Consider the following 19,873-nt stretch of genomic DNA (forward strand, 5'->3'; position numbering starts at 1 on the left):
CTCATGTCATGAAATCCCAGATCTCGTAATAACAAGTTATGATTTTAGCATTCATGTTCTTCATGATCTTCATATTCATGTCCTTCCTGTTCTTCACGGGTGGAAACCCAGGTCTCCAGACTTCACTTTCCGGGGTGTAGTCGCCGAGACCACTCTCATCTAGACCTCACACTTAGGCCAAGCATCGTATCTCACCTTGGCCTACCTTGCATAATCACTTACACCTTTGGCTGTCTTGTGCGCACCTCGGCGTGCAGCCGCATGCCGAAGCCTAGGTAGCCGCACCTCGGCCAGGAGGTGTAGGACCTCGGCTTAGACCTGGTTGGTACCCAGCATGTCTTCCTGACATGTAAAACAGTGTTTTGACTTCTAGCATGTGTTCCCGAGATCATTGCATGCATGTGAGACTTGTTTTGAGAAGTATGTTCAGTATGCTTTGCCATGTGTTTGTAGGACTTGGACCTTTGCCTTGACCCCGACGTCCCAAGAACTAGGGTGAGTGGTATTTTTAATAAAGTTATGTTCTTAAAGTTTTGATAAAGCTTTGCCTTGTTTTGATAAAAGTATTTGTTAAGCACGAATGATCACCCCTATTTTATGTATCAAGTATAAGCTTTGTTTTGAATGGCATTCTTGGAACCGTCCTTTCGTGTTAGGGGACGTTAAGCCTAAGTAACGCCGTCCTTTCGTGTTAGGGGACGTTAAGCCTATGTAACATAGTCCCTTGTGCTGGAGGACTCTAAACTTTCGCAGTACTAAGTATAAAAGGATACGGTCCTTGTTAAATCGGGCTACGGGCCTAAGTAACACAAGTCCCTTGTGCTGGAGGACTCTAAACTTTCGCAGTACTAAGTATAAAAGGATACGGTCCTTGTCAAAGCGGGCTACGGGCCTAAGTGACACAAGTAATGGTCAAAGCGGGCTACGGGCCTAAGTGACACAAGTAATGGTCAAAGCGGGCTACGGGCCTAAGTGACACAAGTAATGGTCAAAGCGGGCTACGGGCCTAAGTGACACAAGTATGTTTTGAAGGACCAAGGTTATGCCGAGGTTATGTTATGAGATTTGACACGTGTTAAGTATGTGAGTTTTGCAAGACCAAGTTTGATGAACAAGATTTATTTCATGTTTTGTACAAGTTATGATAAGTATGGTTTTGACTTGATATATTATGTATTGCTTTGTAAAGACCTCGGGAATCATTCATTTAACCCCTTTATTACTTGTACCATTCACTGAGTATCCAAGCTCACCCTCCCTATGTATATATGTAGGTAACAAGCTTTAAGTCGGCTACGCCGAGATGTGTGTTTTACAAGGTGTTTTGTATGCATGTTACGTCGGCAGTGAGGACGTCGGCAATCTTGAAGCTTTTGTATTTTGAACATGTCGGCTTGGGAAGCCCTTTGTTATGATGTAATGTGTATTTTGTACCTTGTATTCAAGTTTTAAAGCTATATAAAGATGTATGCCATTTCATTTGACTTATGCACTGCTCTTATGGACCACTTGTATCTTGAATTATTGCTTCCGCATTTGTGAGCCCCCTATATAAATACTCTGATTGTGTGTGAATTTTGTAAGTTGGCCTTCGGTAATTACGGATTGCTGGCCATCACGGCACCAAACTACTAGGGGCGGTTTGGGGTCGTGACAAATATCGATATGCGAAACTATCATCATGTACTCAAAAGGATAGTATCTGCAAAAAGAAACAAAAAAAAAATTATTTAAGAAGATCAGAAAATAAAAAAGCCAGTCCCATCAGTTTAAAGTTGCGTGCATGTCTATAGATTTCATGAGTAAGCTCACATTGGACTCAAGAGTAGGCACTATATTGAATGTGAATTATACATATAACACTTGTTTACTGATATAGACATCCATATCTATAATCATGTACACTACATTTTATTACAAAAAAAAAAGAGAGGTTAAAGCGAGCAAGGAAGGATCTAGCCAAAAGATTAAAGGCTACCTTTATCACAAGCCTCTCAAGCATGTTGTTAAAGAAATTGGATCCATGTTGGGTAGAAATTGCACTCCACTCAAGATGGAGAGCATCCTTAATGCAAGCTTAGATGTAATGAGCTCCCTTCCGTGCTGCCCAAAACTCTGGAAGACAAGTAATTATCTGTCAAACACACCATCAATTACCAATCTGAGACTATTGTATGCTGAACGATCTATTTTTACACTATTGTATGCTATAGTAGGCATTGTGCTCCATGTATTTTCTAATGCAAGCCATGTGATGCTTTGGATATTTCATTGCCGCACATGTATAGGATCAATTCATGTTCTTGTTACTTGAGACATTGCTTTGAACATTAATACATGTCATTATGATACATCTTTTTCCTGTTGCAGTAAATGCTCCTCTGCGTTCCGTTACGAGTAATATAATTTCTTTCTTGTGTCAACATTCTGTGTATGTGGAGTGAGTGAAAATGTACAAACAAGTTAAAACTGTTGATCTCATGAAACACCCCCTTGTAGGTGTTGTTATAGACGATTGTCCAGAATGACATGTATTATCTGTGTTTGTTGCAAGTTTCTTTTTTCTAGTTACATCATTCACCGTTTCATATCCAAGTGAGGGATGTTCGTCTAATCATGGACTGAAATTCAAGACGTTCGAAAGAAGTTGGGTAAGTGTGTTTCTGCTAGAAAGTATCTTATTTATGTGCAGTGTTGTCGGAAAGTAACTGTTGATTCTTTTTAAAAATTAAACATAGCTTTATTCTTAAATTCACTAGCATTGCGATAATGAATCCATGATGAATGGTGGGATTACCTTGCACTCATGTTTAAACAATTCATGTTGCGTTCTCAAGGTAGATGACATGAACCTAAGTTTCTCCTTTCTTTTCTTTTCTTTTCCCACTGTATACCATTACTGTTTTCATCCAATGACAAAAGCAAACAGTATTTGTGTTCTCCTTGTTCGATTCCTGCAATTTATAGTTGTTCTAACTCTGCACTGGAATTTCACATTAGATCCAGTTGAGTTTATTTGGTGGCATGGCAGTTATTGTTTAAGAATAAATATGGCACAATTCTTGTGAGCGTCTTGATCATTGATCTGCCTTTGTTCTGGCATCAATATTGCTTGTGGGAGTTGGAAGATATATAGAGCTGTCAATTGGTTGTTTGCCCTGAGGTGGTTTCTCCACAATTCACGATTAAGTTTGCTGCTTCTTTATGTTACAAGCCCAGATCATGTTTATCTAGGCAGATTATGTTGATTGATATAATCCTTTCCTGGTTGGAGAAAAAACTCCCTAGGAATTTATCTAGTTTAGTTGATTTAAGTTGATTTTACCTTTTTGGTTGATTGATAAAGAAGTTGGTTGAACTCTTTAATTTGCCTATGTGGTTAGAAGGTAGTACTTGGTGTTTTGCATGCTTCTATATCCCAACTCTGGAGGTTATGTCCTTAAATTCTTCCAGACCATTACGAAGGAAATTTGTACGAAAATGTTAACTGCTATCATGCTTTGCGGACTTATTAATCTGGCCTGACAAAGTTACCTTATTTTATTGACCTAATGTGATTTTTTTGGGTAGCTGTAACCCTTGGTTTTTGTCCTTCTATTCTGTCTGAGTCTTTTAATTATTATTATTTTTTTTTTTTTGTGAATCACTGACATGTTTGATTATCTCAATTTGTATTTTATCATGATTAGCTGACATGTTGTGTTTTGTGAGGTTTAGATACGAGAGAAGAAATTCAGCTCGGCATATATGCACTTTAAAGAGTTTTTGATTTCCTTCCTTCTGTAGATACATGCTTTGTAAGTTATAATTGTATTTTTGTCTCATATGTTCTGGCAAACTTATTGTGAGTCCTTGGGTGATACTACAAGTATATTGAATTTTATGATTGCAATGTTTGTGCCAATGGCTATAGCTCTCTCTGGCCACCTACTTTTCGGACTACCTGTAATGGTTAAACCATCAGAAGCTGAAAAGAACCTTGTTCAAACTAATGCTTCTGGTGGTGGTTCAGTCGTGGGATCCTATGGTGCAGTTGATAGAAAACTGTATGTGGGAAATTTACACTTCAACATTACAGAATTTTAGCTTAAACAGGTAATATAACTTCCACTACTAAATGTTTTCCATTTTTGCTTGTTTAAATATTACCATTGCTATTAAAGGAGGAAGAAGGTGTAAGATTTGCTGGAAAATGCCATGTGTGATGGATAGGAAATTAAATAAATAAACCTCAAAAATGAAAGAAAAAAATGAGCTCTTAGAAGCAGAACTAATGGTGAGTGCTTATTAACAGATGACGTAAAAATATAGTAATGTACTGTATTTCCGCGGTAAGACAGAGTATCTTCAAAGACCAGGGGAATACCATCTATGTTCTCGAAGACAACAATAGTCAAGCAAGCTGCTTTGTAAAGATAACACAGGTTGAGTTGTGATGGTTGTACTAGATGATGTGTGATGCCTCACAGGGAGTTGTAGATGGGTCAGTGTTCCGGACATTCTGGTGGCCTGTAATGGACGACAGATGCATCATTTGCCGAAGCCTTGTCAGTAATGTTAGGGAAATATTTGGAAGTGGCCATTTATTAAGAAAGGGAGGTAGAGTTTGCTTAAGAATCCAGAGATGTAGGTGGAGGTGGTTGGCTTGCGGTGGGGGAAATGCTCAAGGAGTTCAGTGGGGAGGTTAGAAGTTGAAGGACGGGCTGCCAAAAATCTTCTTGGGAGGGTAAAGAAAGGGCAGCAGATGACAGAATATGAGTAAAGGTGGATGAGGGATCTTGTAAGTGTACAATGTCTTTCATATGGAATTGTCAAGTGGGTAAGTTTAGCAGAACGGGTTTGTCGTTGCCGAAGAAGGTAGAGCTTTAAAAATGGGTAAACAATGTATGGAGGGTACCATAAGGAGCTAGGGCAACGATGCTCAGTGCTGCAGACTTTTTTTTTGAGTTACCATCACTGTTAGCTAAGAAGCATGAGCATGAACGTGGACATGGGCCATATTATAATATTTAATGAGTTTTTTGGTTTGGGTTGACACTGTCCCTACTAGCCCCTTTGTCGGTCCATCTCTGCCCACCACTACGGTGAGAGGTCTTTTGTCCTCTATGATGCTTGCTTCATACTATTTGGCCTCCAATTTCCCTAGCCATAGAAGGCAAATTTCCATGCCTCATAGTTTCATGCAGACTTGACACATAGAACAATTGAACAAAACTATTCTCAAAGGTAAATTGAGCTTGTCATGCTGAGAATGATAGGAGTGCTTGCCAAGTGCTGGTAATAAATCAATGGCGTTGGTGGCTGGGGAGAGAAGTGCCATTTGTCTATGATGTGCATGAGATACTGCAGGATTGCTAGGAAGTGGTTGTCGGAGTTGTAGTATGCTTGTGGGGAACTATCTGGGTAGTATGATACCAGTGTGGTGCTGCCTGGGAGATGTGGTATAGGAGTTGTGGCGTATATGTGATTAGTCAGCACTATGCACCAGCGTGCTCCGTCTTTTCCCAGTCGAGGTTTTCTAGCTTTGCCAAGCTTTGATAGACTACTATGTGAGGACCATGAAGGTCAAAGGGGATCCTGTTGCTTTGCCTTTGGTTTGAGGTTTGTTGGCAGGAAGTCATTGTTTGGGTGAGAGTTTGTCACCGTTGGAAGTGGGGAAAATGATATTATCAGAGTCCAGACTTTAACAGGTTTTGGTTGTCCTTTTCATGTTGAGGGGCTTTTCTTTTAATAGAGATGAACTGTGTTGGGAAGGATTAAGTATTGAAGGGGACTACTCACTGGTTGTGGCAATGAGTAGTCATAATTTCTAATTTGGAGTTGCCAATCATAGCTGCTGATTTGGAGCTGCTAATCATAGCTGCTAAGCTTGTAGTTGATGATAGCTTTAGCCAAGGTGACATTGGAGAGTTTAAGATTTAGTAGACACCTTTTTGTTGCTTTGAGGCAGTCATTTTTTTTGTCACATCAACTCTCGGGAATGCTCAATCTTGCTTTTCTGTACATTTGTATTCTTCCCCAAGAACGTGTGTTCAGAAGTTGTATTTTCTGGTGCTTGAGCTCGTCGTTCTGCTTGATCGTTTTGTAATATGTAAACCTCATTTTTGCAACCATGGGATAAGTATCTATTTTGTACTTTTCAGAACTCGGATTGGACCGGTTTTGAAGTAAACCAAGACCAAACCACAACAACCTACAGTTCCATGAAATTTGGAACCAAACAAACCATGAAAATCTTGGAATCAAACTGAACTATGAAAACACGGTTTGGTTCAATTTGGAACCACAATTTTTATAAACCTTGTCATCGTTCACAATATGATCACAACATGGTCAAACATTAAATAATATGCCATCATTTTACAAACAAATAATTGTTTAGAACTAGTTCTACAATTATACAAGAGCACATTTGTAAAAGGAGGATTAATTTTGATTTATCCTCGACTCTCTTTTTGACTTATCGATTAATTTTGTTGTTGATCAAAAAAAAAAAAGAGTAGGATTAACAACTTATGAATATATATGGGATACTAACAAGGTGCTTGAGTGTACTATAAGTAACAAATTATATAATATTTATGTGTACATAGCTAAACGGATCAGTTTGATTCCAAATTGGAACCATGACTATAAAATGACAGACTGAACCATAAAATACGGTTTGCCTATTTTAAGAACTATGACCGTACCGTGCATTGAGAAAACCAAACCAAACTGTGTGGTTTGGTTTGGATCGGTCTCGTTTGTGGTTTTTTTGCTCAGACCTACCTTGCACTTTTATTGCGTATAGATTCTACTAGTAAGGGAATTTCAATGGGTTTGTATCCTACTGGATTTTTTGTCCTTCACCGTAGTGACTTTTGAATACTAATCTATTAATTTAGTGTACAAGGTAACTTCTTGTATAACAAATTGGTGTCCTTCATGGGGACTTGTCAGATTTTTGAAGCTTTTGGGCCCGTGGAGCTTGTGCAACTGCCTACTGACTCTGAGACAGGACACTGCAAAGGTTTTGGATTTATTCAAGTTAGTATAACTTCATATTGACTCTCAAGTAGTTTTTTCTTCGGTAAAAGACATGAAGCTTCTTGTCACGGATGTTACAAAATGCAACTTTGTTGATTCTCATGGAACCTTGCATAATTTTTTTGCAAATAACTTCTTTTTTCTTTCAACTGTCATTCGTATTACTTTTTAATTATTCTTCATTTTGATGAGTTTGATCCAATATTCTTTTTTTAAGGCTAGAAATAGTTGGAATGGGTTATTGACATCCAAGATGGAACCTTTTCTCTCTCACATATTTGTTTTAAAATAATGGACGACAAATATAATTTCAATAATAATCATCCATTTTTTGTGATACAATTTCATATTTTTACTTCGTTAAGGTTGGTTTATACAATAAAATACGCCTATGGAGACAAACGGCATGTAATTAGGACATGTAGGTTGAAAGTTAGTAAAATACTCCTTAAACTTTGACGAAAAAGGGCGTTCGGGGGTGAAAATGTGAAACAGCCCCTAAACCACTCTGGGGATGTCACGAGAAGATTGATCGTGACAAATACGACCTGTGGGAACAAAAGACATGTAATTAGGACACGTCGGTTGGAGGTTAGAGTAAAATATGTAAACTTCATCAAAAAAAGGGCGCCTGATGGGCAAAAATGCGAAACAGCGTGCGAACCACTCTGGGGATGTCACAGGAAGCTTGCTTGTGATAAATACAACTTGTGGGGATAGATAACATGTAATTAGGACACATAGGTTGGGGGTTAGAGTTGAAAACGCTTTAAAGTTAGTTGAAAAAAGGCATAGGGGGGCAAAAATACAAAACAATGCCTAAACCACTCTATGGATGTCACCGGCAGCTTGCTCGTGACAAGTACGACCTGTTGGGACATATGGGATGTAATTAGGACACGTATGTTGAGAGTTAGAGTAAAAAAACGCCTTAAACTTAGTCGAAAAAGTGCATTGGGGAGCCGAAAATGCAAAACAATCTTGAACCACTCTGGGGATTGCGCGGGTAGCTTCCTCGTGCCTAATAGAACATATGGGGACATACGGCCTGTGAGTAGGACACATAGGTTGGGAGTTAGAGCTGAAAATGCCTTAAACTTAACTGAAAAATTACATTTCGGGAGGGGAAGACTTGGGAGAAACTTGTCCGGACATGCAACATATGATTACGACTATAATTATACAATTTTGAAAAGATTATATACATTCGAGTTTTATATAATTTTTTTTTATTATTTGAAATGATGACGTTATTCAATCAATACTAATGGTTAATTTTATTTTTACAGATAGTTTTTGGCGTGGAAAAGTGGATATTCCTTATTTATGTGCGGAGGACATTGTTTTTTTTATAATTCGTTATTATGTTGTCCTTTGTTTTTTTTTTTTGGATTACTATTATTCGTACAGATAACTATTGGCGTGGTACAAATTGCTTTTGGCATAGAACATATTACTTTTGGCATGATATAGATTACCATTTGACATGGTATTGTGGATATTTCTTTTTTTGTGTACGGAAGACATGATTTTTGTATAATCCTCTATTTTGTATAGAATTATTATTTAAAGTTGGATTATGCTTGATGCGTTTGGAATTTCTATTATATTTCAAATTTGACGTTAAAAGTTAAATTTTCTTGGATAGTTATTATTTTCTTTATATACAAGGTACAGGTTGCACAGAATAAATATAGATTGTGGCGAAATTAATGTATAAAAAAAAAAACACTAAAGAAAGTTTTTGACAATTAAACATTTAGTAGCCAAAAAGAAATCAAGGCTTTTTCGCGATTAAATATTTGGTAGCCAAAAGAAAGAAAATATTTTTGGTGCCTAAATAGTTTGTAGTAAAAAAAAAAAATAAGATGAAAAATAAATTTTATCTGGTGCATAAATATTTAGTAGCCCAAAAAATTTGAAGTTTTTGCATACAAAAAATTTGGTCATCAAAAAAGCCGTCGATATTTTTTATGACTAAACATTTAGTCACCAAAAAAGGTACAATCTTTTGCCTACAAAAAAGTTTGGTTGCCAGCTAAAGGAATCAATTAGATGTTTGGCTACAAAATTAATTTGTCGCTGATAATGGAAAAAAGATTTGGCAACTATATATTTTAATCAGTAAATAAAACGTAGTAGTGATATAATTTATCTACGACTAAAAATTTAGTCGATAAAAGTTCAAACTAAATTTATAGAAAAATTTATGGCGACTAAATTATTAGTGGTCGAATGGTATTCATTGGCTACTAAAATAATTTTAGTCGCCAATAATTTTCCCGAAAATTAGTCAACGACCAACTGGGTGACTAAATAATTTAATTGGGAATTACATTCATCGACTAAAAATGATTTTTAACGACTAAAAAATTAGTTTCCAAATGTGCAATTTCTTGTAGTGTGTAATTAGTTTATTACCCTAATTAATTTCAATAGACTTGATTAACTAATTGTAATTTTAAAATTGAGTGAATTTTTTTTTATAATTCAGTAACTACCCGGTACAGGTATGACATGTTTTTCGACATACCCATTCTTCATATTTTCAAGATAATTCTAAATGAGAATTTTTATATTTTTTTTGCAAAGTATATATTATTTACAAGCCATTTTCATAATTTGGTGGTGTTGGTGTAAGAGGTGGTACCATTTCTCTAATCCATTTGAATCCAATTATAATTGAGTTTGTAGGATAAAAGTCATTTAAATTATGACGAATTTCTCACATAAATTTACATAATTATTTAATGCTAATTGAATTTATAAATATTTATACACAAACATCAACATACACTTGTATGATTTCTATTTTAAGATCATTAGCGGTGTCAATTATAGAGGATTCTATAAATATATAGTGGTGTCAATTATAGAGGATTCTGTTCAAACTCTTCTAGTAGTTGGCATTGGGATATTCGACTCTATCTTAAGATCATTATGCTTGGAAGCATTCCCTATTTTCTTTTTGTGGGCAATTCTATAAATTCATCTCCTTTTTTTTCTTTTTTCTTTTTTTGTAAATCTCTATGTCAGTCTCCTTTGATTTCTAGTAATTTACATGTGAGGTTCCTATAGTAAGGAGAAATGGACACGAATGGTTGAGCCTCTAAACACAATGTGGCATTTTTTTTTTTAAACAATTAGCCTAATGTACGATTTAAAATTGGTTTCTACACAATATTTGGTTGATATAATTTGGATGGTTTTTATGTGTGGATGAATGTACACTGGGATGATTTCTATTTGGATTATGTAAATTTGATTTTGCTAATCTGTCTATGTACAAGTTGATATATGTCCAAATTGTAAATTAATTTTGGATGTCAATCTATGTATATGATATTTTGGTACCAACTATATATGTCTAGCTTGATGATATTTGCATGTCAATCCAGATTGATTAAAATGCAAAAGAATATATGTTGCGACACGTGCAAGTGAAACTATTGTAAATAATCTTCGCATGTGAAATTGTCAAGTATCTATTAGATTCATTCTCATTCAATTGCATAATTGATTGGTGATAAAATGACTTATAATTTTACTTCCAATCAATTGGTTATGAAATTGTCAACTACTTATATTGATTTTCATTCAATCGCACAATTGATTTGTGATCAAATGTTCTACAATATCACTCCACATTGACATGATATGCACTCAGTAAACAATAACCAATTTCACCTACAACTCACATATAGGTAAATCTTGTAGAGCATTAGATACATCTGATTTGCATAAGCTAGTTTCATGACACAAGCAAGCATATATTGAATTAAAATAGTCAACAAAAGAAAAGTCTCAAAAGAATGAAAAAGACTTGACCCTTATAGGACTGAAGGCAAAATTCTTCCTTAATCTGTTAGACTTGTGCAAATCAAGTGGTGAGAAACTATTGGTTTTTAGCCATTATCTCCAGCCACTTAAGTTCTTGGAAAGGCTAGCCATGAAAGTAATAGGTTGGACTCTGGAAAAAGAAATTTTTGTAATCACCAATGATTCCAATTCTAAGATTAGAGAGTGGTCCATGAATTGTTTTAACACTTCCCTAGATGCGCGAGTCTTCTTTGGATCAATAAAAACATGTGGGGAAGGAATATCTCTTTACACAATTGAAAATCATCATCATCATTTCAACTATTTGAATTGGGTTTCCTATGTTTTAAGTTCAATTCCATCAACTATGCATGAACTTAACACTCAAAGAAACATTTGTTTGTAAACATAAGTTCCGACAATATAAAGACACTGATTACTACAAAATTTAAGCTTTGGTAGTTGAGAGACATTGAATGACTCGGTGTGTTTTATGATTCCTTGAGAGCAAATAACCCAAGTTACTATTGATAGTCACAAGCATCAATGAAAAAAAATAAAAAATAAAAAAAGATAATAATTTCTAAAAACTAAAACCAAATAAAAGGATCACACATCCTAGCAAACATAGTATATACCTAGCAAACATAAGACATGACAAAGGAACCATGTACATAATAATGACCACCTACTAAGAACACAAGTTTCGAGCTTAACATTTGTGGACAATTTACAAACTAATGTTTGTTGTCCACATGATGCAATTCATATCAAGACACCACTTGCCATCTAGTCATACCAACACACCACTTGCCATCCAGTCATATCAAGACACCACTTGCAACCAAAATTGATGAACTGCAGCAAGAGGAAATGAAATATTATAAACTAATTTATAAAAATCTAGCAATCGAAACAAAAGAAAGAAAATAATCAAAGTGGTTCATTCATATTAGTAGAGATCAGAGAAACAGGGGAGGAACAAAATGGTTTCTGACTTGAATGTGTGTTCTCATGGTTGTAGTCTAATTTTGTATTGTGAAATTAGTCGAGTACAAAAATGGTTGCTCAACAATAAACTTCCGCTCCTATTAGAACTAAGATGGCGAAGTTGATGTCTAGCACTGACAATGTTGTTAGAAGCTGTACCTGCTAACTAAGCCTCAAATTGCTGACTCTGAATCCATTTCCTTGTTAAGTATAAATGTGCCATGTCTTCATTGTCATCTAAAAGATGTTCAATTTCATCACGCACCTAACACCAAACAACCATTTGCTCCACATTAAAAGTAATACAACAAATAAATGAAAAGGCATAGAATCAATCACATGTAACAACCTCAATATACATTTAGTATAAAAGCAACCAAAACACCATCAGTAGATGCCTCCTTAATTTGAACTATGCAAGGAAATGACTCAATTGACAATAATGACAAGAAATAGGCCTCAATTAAAATTGAGGGACTTTAGCTACACCTTCACAATTTTATGATGATTGATGATCCTTCGGTTGCATTTATTGCACAATTTTGATAGATGTGCAAACTACTTGTGGGAATCAGAGCATATCCCGCCAAAAGAAACCCATGTCTGAACTCTTTGCTATGTTCATACATGCACAGTTCAATAGAGTTTTCTGCAGTATATTTAACAGCTCCTGCATGGAATGGCACCACAAGGGGGTGCTGAAATCTATGACAATTGACATGTATTATGAAGCATGCCACTAAATTACAAGACTAGAGCACAAAAAGTGTATGAGAGTGCAATTAGCCTTGAACCATTAGAAGCCCTAAATTTCCCACTAGATATTAGCATCCAACAGCACAAAAGTTGTACAAACCAGTTTCTAAATTATCTCAACACGCTGTTCTACTTCAATGGACATTCATCTTACCAAATAGCCACTAGAAGGATACACCAAACACATCCATAAATTCTTTACATGCAGATAAACAAAAGAGGGAAAATGAATGCAACAAGACCCAATTGCCGCCAATTTAGCCGACGACTGACATCTACACTCCAACCTGGTTTCACACTTCATGCAAAGAAGATACACAATTTAAAATAGACTACTGGATATACATGGGCTTTCCTCTTTTCTCATGTATAAGTTTTCCACATCAAAGTTGATAAAACAAAAATAAATAAATAACTAGCAAGTGCACCAACACCATGAAGTAATCTGTTGTAACTAGTAGAAAAAAGAAATCAATAATGTATACCTTTTGTACCCGTACAAGTAAACTGGCCAGATTGCTTTTCAAACTCCTCACGTGCTCAAGATTCTTGGTGCTAACATTCCTCACCAGTTCATCCAATACAGGGTAAGCATTTCTCTCAAGGTCTGCTACACTAGAGTCCAAATATGTACAGACAACCTTCAATGCAATCTCAACAACTTGAAACTCAAATGGGAGGTCACACTACAAACCTTCAACAGCTTTAGGAACGGATAACCATTGTCCCCTAGATGATAATTGCATTTCATTATCTTGTACATCCATTTGACCCCTTCCTTAACTTTTGGACACGCTTTTATGAGGAAGTTGTTGCCGCAGCAGATCCACAAACGGAAGAACCTCCTGGCAGAGAGGATCAAGCAACAGCACTTCTTCAGCTGTAACTATAGCCTTTATAAACTCTAAGTTGACAACCATAGCTTTGTCCCTAGCTGCAGAACAGAACAATACAAATTCACTCTCATCACAACCAATCATTATATACAAACATATGAATCTATGCAGGTATCACTGGCAGCAAATGAAAAATAAATAAATAAATTCCACCCAGATCATTATATCAGAAAAGAGATTAAGGGTTTTCTTGATGAGTTGATGCTGGACTACATGAATAGAAAAAAAGAGAATCTATTAGGAGATAAAGAAACAAAAAGAGATGGGACTACGGGATTGTTTGGCAACCCCATTAAATGCTTAAATCTAAAAACTTTTAGTTACCTATTAAGTTTGTTAGTTAACACGTTCAAACACAAAATTTTACATCAAAGAGATTCGACTCATCACTAAAGGATATATGTGATTTTGACTTGTATTTATAACGGATAAACTTAACCTTTCAAAACTTTAGTACTTGCGAATATTCAGTACTATTAATGAGGTTTCAAAAGACCTGGAAGTGTGAGCCTTCCTGTTCTATTGAGTTAACACCCTTCCATCCTTGCCTTATTTTCATTTTCAATTTTAGAAAAATCCATATTCCTACTTATTCTCCCCAGAACTCCAACTATAATAAGTAATCTAAACTCAAACTCATGTATTACGCCACTCATACTCAGTAAAAGCATCCATATACCCTGATTTTAATGGCTGGCTGTGCTTTATCAATTTTCACATCAGAGCACCGCCACAATGCTTCCATGTGTGAAAGATGCTACACAAGTAGATTGACAGAGTGATTGTGAGATGAATCACTCATCCAATTTCCACAACAAGAGGACAGGCAAAACTCAAGAAGTATGAACTATAAAATAATCAGATAAAAATACCTCAATGCCCTTGCAACAGTAACCCAACTACCCTCACTAGTAGGCAAAAGACTAGACAGCCTCAATCAGCCACTCCCTACAATTCCACAAACATATGAATCTCAAAGAAACAAAAAAAAAAAAAAAAAAAAAAATACCAAGTAGCTATAACTTCAATAATTACAACAGTATGTATGCCTTCAAAAAGTTCAACAATGGATCCATAGAACCAAACCTAGAAACCACCATTACAAACTGCCTCATCCAACATAACAAATAATTGTCCGATCCATACCAAATAAAGCTCTAAAAAAAGTTTACAAGATAACATTAAAAGTGTAAGATAAATTGAAAGAGAGAGAAAAATTGTATGTATTATTGATTGATGTTGATTACAAGATTGTTGTCTATATTTTGTATATTACAAGCTATTATATAGGAGAGGATTTGGGAGTAGGTGAGGTAAGTGAGTGGTGGTAGTGGATGGTAGTGGAGGTGGTGGGTGGTAGTGGAGATGGTAGGTGGAGTTGGTGGTGTGGTAATTTACACAATTTACAATTTACATTAACAGCCCCCCTCAAACTCAAGGAGGATAGGCACTAGCCAACTTGAGTTTGGAGAGAGTCACAAAACAGAAAAATAAACTGATAAATAAAACAGGATAGGAGACACGGTATGGTCGTGTCAGACCGATGTAGCAGACAGTTTATGGGGTCATGTCGGACCGTTGTAGCAGACAGTTTACGGGGTCATGTCGGACCGTTGTAGCAGACACTGTGTGGTCGTGTCAGACCGATGTAGAAGACAGTTTATGGGGTCATGTCGGACCGATGTAGAAGACAGTTTACGGGGTCATGTCGGACCGATGTAGCAGGACAGTTTACGGGGTCATGTCGGACCGGTGTAGAAGACAGTTTACGGGGTCATGTCGGACCGTTGTAGCAGGACAGTTTACGAGGTCATGTCGGACCGATGTAGAAGACAGTTTATGGGGTCATGTCGGACCGTTGTAGAAGCTGACCGGAATCAAATGTCGGGACAGTTTACGGGGTCATGTCGGACCGTTGTAGCAGACACTGTGTGGTCGTGTCAGACCGTTGTAGAAAATTGTGGTGGTGCACCAAGGGGGTGACTTAGGGAGTGCGCCATGGGCGACTTATACATGATGACTTATACATGATACTGTGTATAACCCCCCCTCAAACTCAAATAGGTGTGAAGATAGAAACCTATTTGAGGTTGAAAAGGGATTGATAAAGCTGACCGGTGTAGAAGACACTGTATGAGGGTGTATATAGGCTGCCCAAAAAATATACATGGATGTAGATATCGAGCCCTCAAAAGTCGTGCCCTCAAAAGGTGTGCCCGCACCCTCAAAAGGCGTGCCATCAAAAGGCGTGCCCGATTCATCAAAAGACGTGCCAGATATGATGGCGAGGCACGTGAGTGCCTTGGCTGGCGTGCCCGTTTGTCTGGCGTCAGAGGCGCGCAATGCGCGTGGCTGCCTCGGCTATTTAACCAAGACAGAGCCTGAGTCCGAGGCAGAAGCAAAAAACCTGCGAAATCCTCTGTAAAACTCTTCGTTGTGCTGAGAGAGAGAGGCTGTAACACTGTTGTGCTGAGAGAGAGAGTCTGTAACACTCTGTTGCGAGAGAAAATGGCTTCGTCGTCCCGTGGTCTGCTGACTCTCTTTCCCGACCTCAACGAGTCAACAAGAGAGATAACGGGTGCGGTGTCCCGTGAACCGCAACCAAACACCACTGGGTTTGCTCCGTTGAACTTTCCGATGCAGTCGGTGGAGCAAAAAATGGCAGTGCAAACGGATGTGGAGGCGAATCAGTATACTTTGAAGGCATGTGTGGAGTCCATGACGGCGGTCACAAACTTGTCGCACCGGCTGCAGAGTAGGACAAATGAGGTGCAGCAATTAAACGCCCAGCTGGCTCTGCTCCAACGCATGTATAAGGATGCGCGAGCAGAGATAAGCGTGCTAAGGGCAGAAAACAAGGAGCTGAAGCGGAAGGCCACCGTAATGTTCCGATTTGGAGGGCCGCCATATGCTGCAGTGGAGGAGCAGGGAGTAGTGATCGTGCCCAGTGGAGTGGGAAATACGGAGGCAGCACGGTCAAGGGCCGTCCAGGACGGAGGCAAGAAGAAAAGACCGGCAGCAGAGTAGAGAAGAAAAAAATGCCACTGTTTTGGTTGGTTGATTGTTGTTGTTGTTGTTGTTGTTGTTTTTTTTTTTTTTTTTTTTTTTTTTTTTTTTTTTTGTGTAAAATTGTGCTCGAGGCGATCCCTGAGATAAATAAAATATGGGTTGTTGTGCAAATTTGAAATGTTTTTTTTTTTTTTTTTTTTTTTTTAAATGGGTGGAAAATTAAAAATGGGTGGAAAATAAAAAATGTAAGGGAAAAGTAAGTGAAAAGAGCTGGCTCACGTTCCGTGGAAAATGGTGGAAAACAAATAAATAAAAGAGGGAAGTGAGTGCTGGTGTGGGGTGGTTGATGACGAAAAATAAAATAAAATAAAGCAAAGGAAAGTGGGGTGTGGATGAGTGGAGATAATATTTTAAGTGGGGATAATATTTTAGAATTGTGGTGTGTTTGGTGGAACACAGATATGGATGAGTGGGGATAATATTTTAGAATTGTGGTGTGTTTGGTGGAACACAGATAGAGAGAGAGATCAGTGTTAATGGTGTGTGTAGGTGTGTGGGTGTGTTAACCTGTGTAGCAGTCGTGTGTCTGTGTGGAGTGTGTGGGTGTGCATGCCGAGAGGGAGGGAGGTGGAGCTTGTGGCAACAATGGCGAAGAGAGAAAGAGAGATGTAAACCGAAGGGAGAGAGAGATCATCAATCACCCCATTCCCAATAACAAAGAGAGTCTTTTGATTGCCGACATGTCTTCCAATTTCTGCTCAAAGCCGGATCTACGCGGGTGCCCAGAAAAACGTTGGTCCATCTGGGGTTACAATTGTGATTATCAGGAAAGATTTGATTGGGAATGCTCAGGAAATTACTCCAGTGATGCTGGATTACAAGATCCATGCTGAGAACAATTCGCTCTACAATACCCCTCCTTGTTATGGGATTTACATGTGTGGATTGGTGTTTGAAGATCTCTTGGCTCAGGGTGGATTGGTGGAAGTTGAGAAGAAGAACATGAAGAAAGCTCAGATTCTTTACGACACCATTGATCAGAGCAATGGGTTTTATCGATGCCCAGTTGAGAAATCCGTGAGGTCTTTGATGAATGTTCCATTTACTTTGGAGAAATCTGAAATGGAGGCTGAGATCCCTTCACCTAAAGTAACTCTTTGAATATTTCTAGAGAGAGAAAGTTGAAGAGAGACCGGAAACCCCTCTCCTCCGCTGGAGTTGGGTCGGAAAAGTCGCCGGAAGGAGAGAGGGAGAGGGAAAGAGGTGGTTCACGGCAGCAAGAAATGTGGCAGCGGAATGAAGGTATGTGTAGAGGTCCGGCGGGCGGCCAAGGCGAGGTTGCCGCCCGCCGGTGAAGCAGAATGATTAGGTTGTTAACTTAGCTCTGATACCATGTAAGATAAATTGAAAGAGAGAGAAAAATTGTATGTATTATTGATTGATGTTGATTACAAGATTGTTGTCTATATTTTGTATATTACAAGCTATTATATAGGAGAGGATTTGGGAGTAGGTGAGGTAAGTGAGTGGTGGTAGTGGATGGTAGTGGAGGTGGTGGGTGGTAGTGGAGATGGTAGGTGGAGTTGGTGGTGTGGTAATTTACACAATTTACAATTTACATTAACAAAAAGGAGTAATTTTCTTAAACGAAGCATTTTAGTCTTTTCAGTTTGTTCTGTTTTGTGAAAAAACCTTATACAAATCCACAAGCTTAGTCATTAGGGAGTACACATATCAGCTTGAAGCCCTTACTCATTTGTTCAAAGTGTCAATTTCAAATTAAGCCAAAAGCAAAAATCACAATTTCCCTATAAATTACTAAAAATCGACAGAGAGTGAGAAAGACCTAGAGAGAAAGAGAGAAAAGCCTGTGATTTGTGGCCGAGATCGACAGAGAGGGATAAAGACCAAGAGAGAGAAACCTGTGATTTGCGGCCGAGATCGACAGAGAGAGACTAAGATGGACAGAGAAGGAGAAAGACCGACAGAGAGGGACCTGTGAAATTGAAAAACCCTAAACCCTAATTTTGAAATTGAAAAGCCTCAAATAATAACTCAAAACCGTAATATCTGAACATGTACCTGAAATTGGGCGGTGCGAGGAAGAGGTACGAGAGCTCCGGCCGGAGGGGTGGGTCTTCATCGACCGGATGGAGCAATGGCCGTCGCAAGCAAAGCTGTCGCTCCGAATGACTCCTCTTCCCTCCATCTTCTCTTCGTGTTCTCTTCTTCGTCTTCGCTCTTTCTCTCTCGAACGCATCTCTCTCTGTCTCTCTCTCCAGCTAGTTTTTGCTTCATTTTTTTTTTTTTGGTTGGGAGGGAGTAGAAATTTAGGCCAAATTTTAGGAGGGAATTTGAATGTAGGTAAAATTTCGGAGGATTTGTTCCAAATAGGGCAAATTACAAACACCTCCCTCGAGGTTTTGTAAAAATACAGATTCCCCCCTGACGTTTGAGAAATTACATCCCACCCCCTGAGGTTTATATTTTCATAACAAATTGCCCCCTGAGATTTTTATTTTCATACAGATTCCCCCCTAATTTTTTCTAATTTGTTATGAAAATTTGACTCTCAGGGGGCAATTTGTAATTTCTCAAACCTCAGGGGGGAATTTTTATTTTCACCAAACCTCGAGGGGGGTGTTTGTAATTTGCCCTTTCAAATATTAAGAAGAAATTTGAATTTAGAACAAAATTGGTCTTAATTATACATTTTTTTTAAGTTTTATTATTTATGTTTGTAATTTTACTTTTATTAAAGTTTAATTAATATTCTAAATGCAAAAATAAATTTAGGGAATTTTATGATTTTAATCCATAAATAATAATTATATTAAAAATAATTAGTATTATGTTCTTAATAATTTATTATTTAATAATTAATAGTTATTACAAATAGTAACAAATTTAATTAATATTAACATTAAAGTAATTTAACATTTTAAATTAATAATTTAATAAAATAATTATTTGAACTGTTATAGTTAGTTAATAATTTTTTTAGCCGACTTACCAATAGTCCTGTTAACTAGATTTGTTCACCTACAAGACTAATAAATTTATCAATAAGACTTAATGGGTAATAAGTCCCAAAAGTAAGACCTATTAGTAATTTATCTTAATTTTTTTTGTTTATTTAATAATTATAAAATTAAATTAAAACTTGGTAATATTAACATTAAAGAAATATCATGTTAGTTACGTGCCTAACCAATTGCAAGAGATACGGTGGTGATTTACGGCTGCGACGACATGAGAGAGAGGGAGAGAAAGAGGCATTAGAAATCGTCGAGTACTGTCACGCCCTCAAAATTAACCTATTATATATATCATAAACATGCTTTATTTAAAGAAGACAATTGATTAATTCATTC

At 37.2% G+C, this 19,873-nt stretch overlaps 1 long non-coding RNA gene across 4 annotated transcripts; it reads right to left on the reverse strand.

The window, feature by feature from the left end:
- Positions 1 to 11,773: 11,773 nt before the first annotated feature.
- Positions 11,774 to 18,823, reverse strand: LOC145789412 (uncharacterized). Of its 4 annotated transcripts, none has more exons than XR_014363737.1 (7): positions 18,582 to 18,823; positions 18,346 to 18,495; positions 14,363 to 14,438; positions 14,170 to 14,247; positions 13,289 to 13,528; positions 13,080 to 13,201; positions 11,774 to 12,103 (listed from the first exon to the last, which is right to left on the reverse strand). It is a non-coding gene; the product is annotated as an uncharacterized LOC145789412 (long non-coding RNA). The 4 variants fall into 4 exon arrangements; XR_014363736.1 differs by having other exon boundaries at positions 13,080 to 13,209; XR_014363739.1 differs by lacking the exon at positions 18,346 to 18,495 and having other exon boundaries at positions 18,582 to 18,805.
- Between the last annotated feature and the right edge of the window lie 1,050 nt (positions 18,824 to 19,873).

The sequence above is a fragment of the Camellia sinensis genome, chromosome 3, assembly GCF_055761805.1.
Source record: "Camellia sinensis isolate YWXY chromosome 3, ASM5576180v1, whole genome shotgun sequence".
Taxonomy (NCBI): Eukaryota; Viridiplantae; Streptophyta; class Magnoliopsida; order Ericales; family Theaceae; genus Camellia; species Camellia sinensis.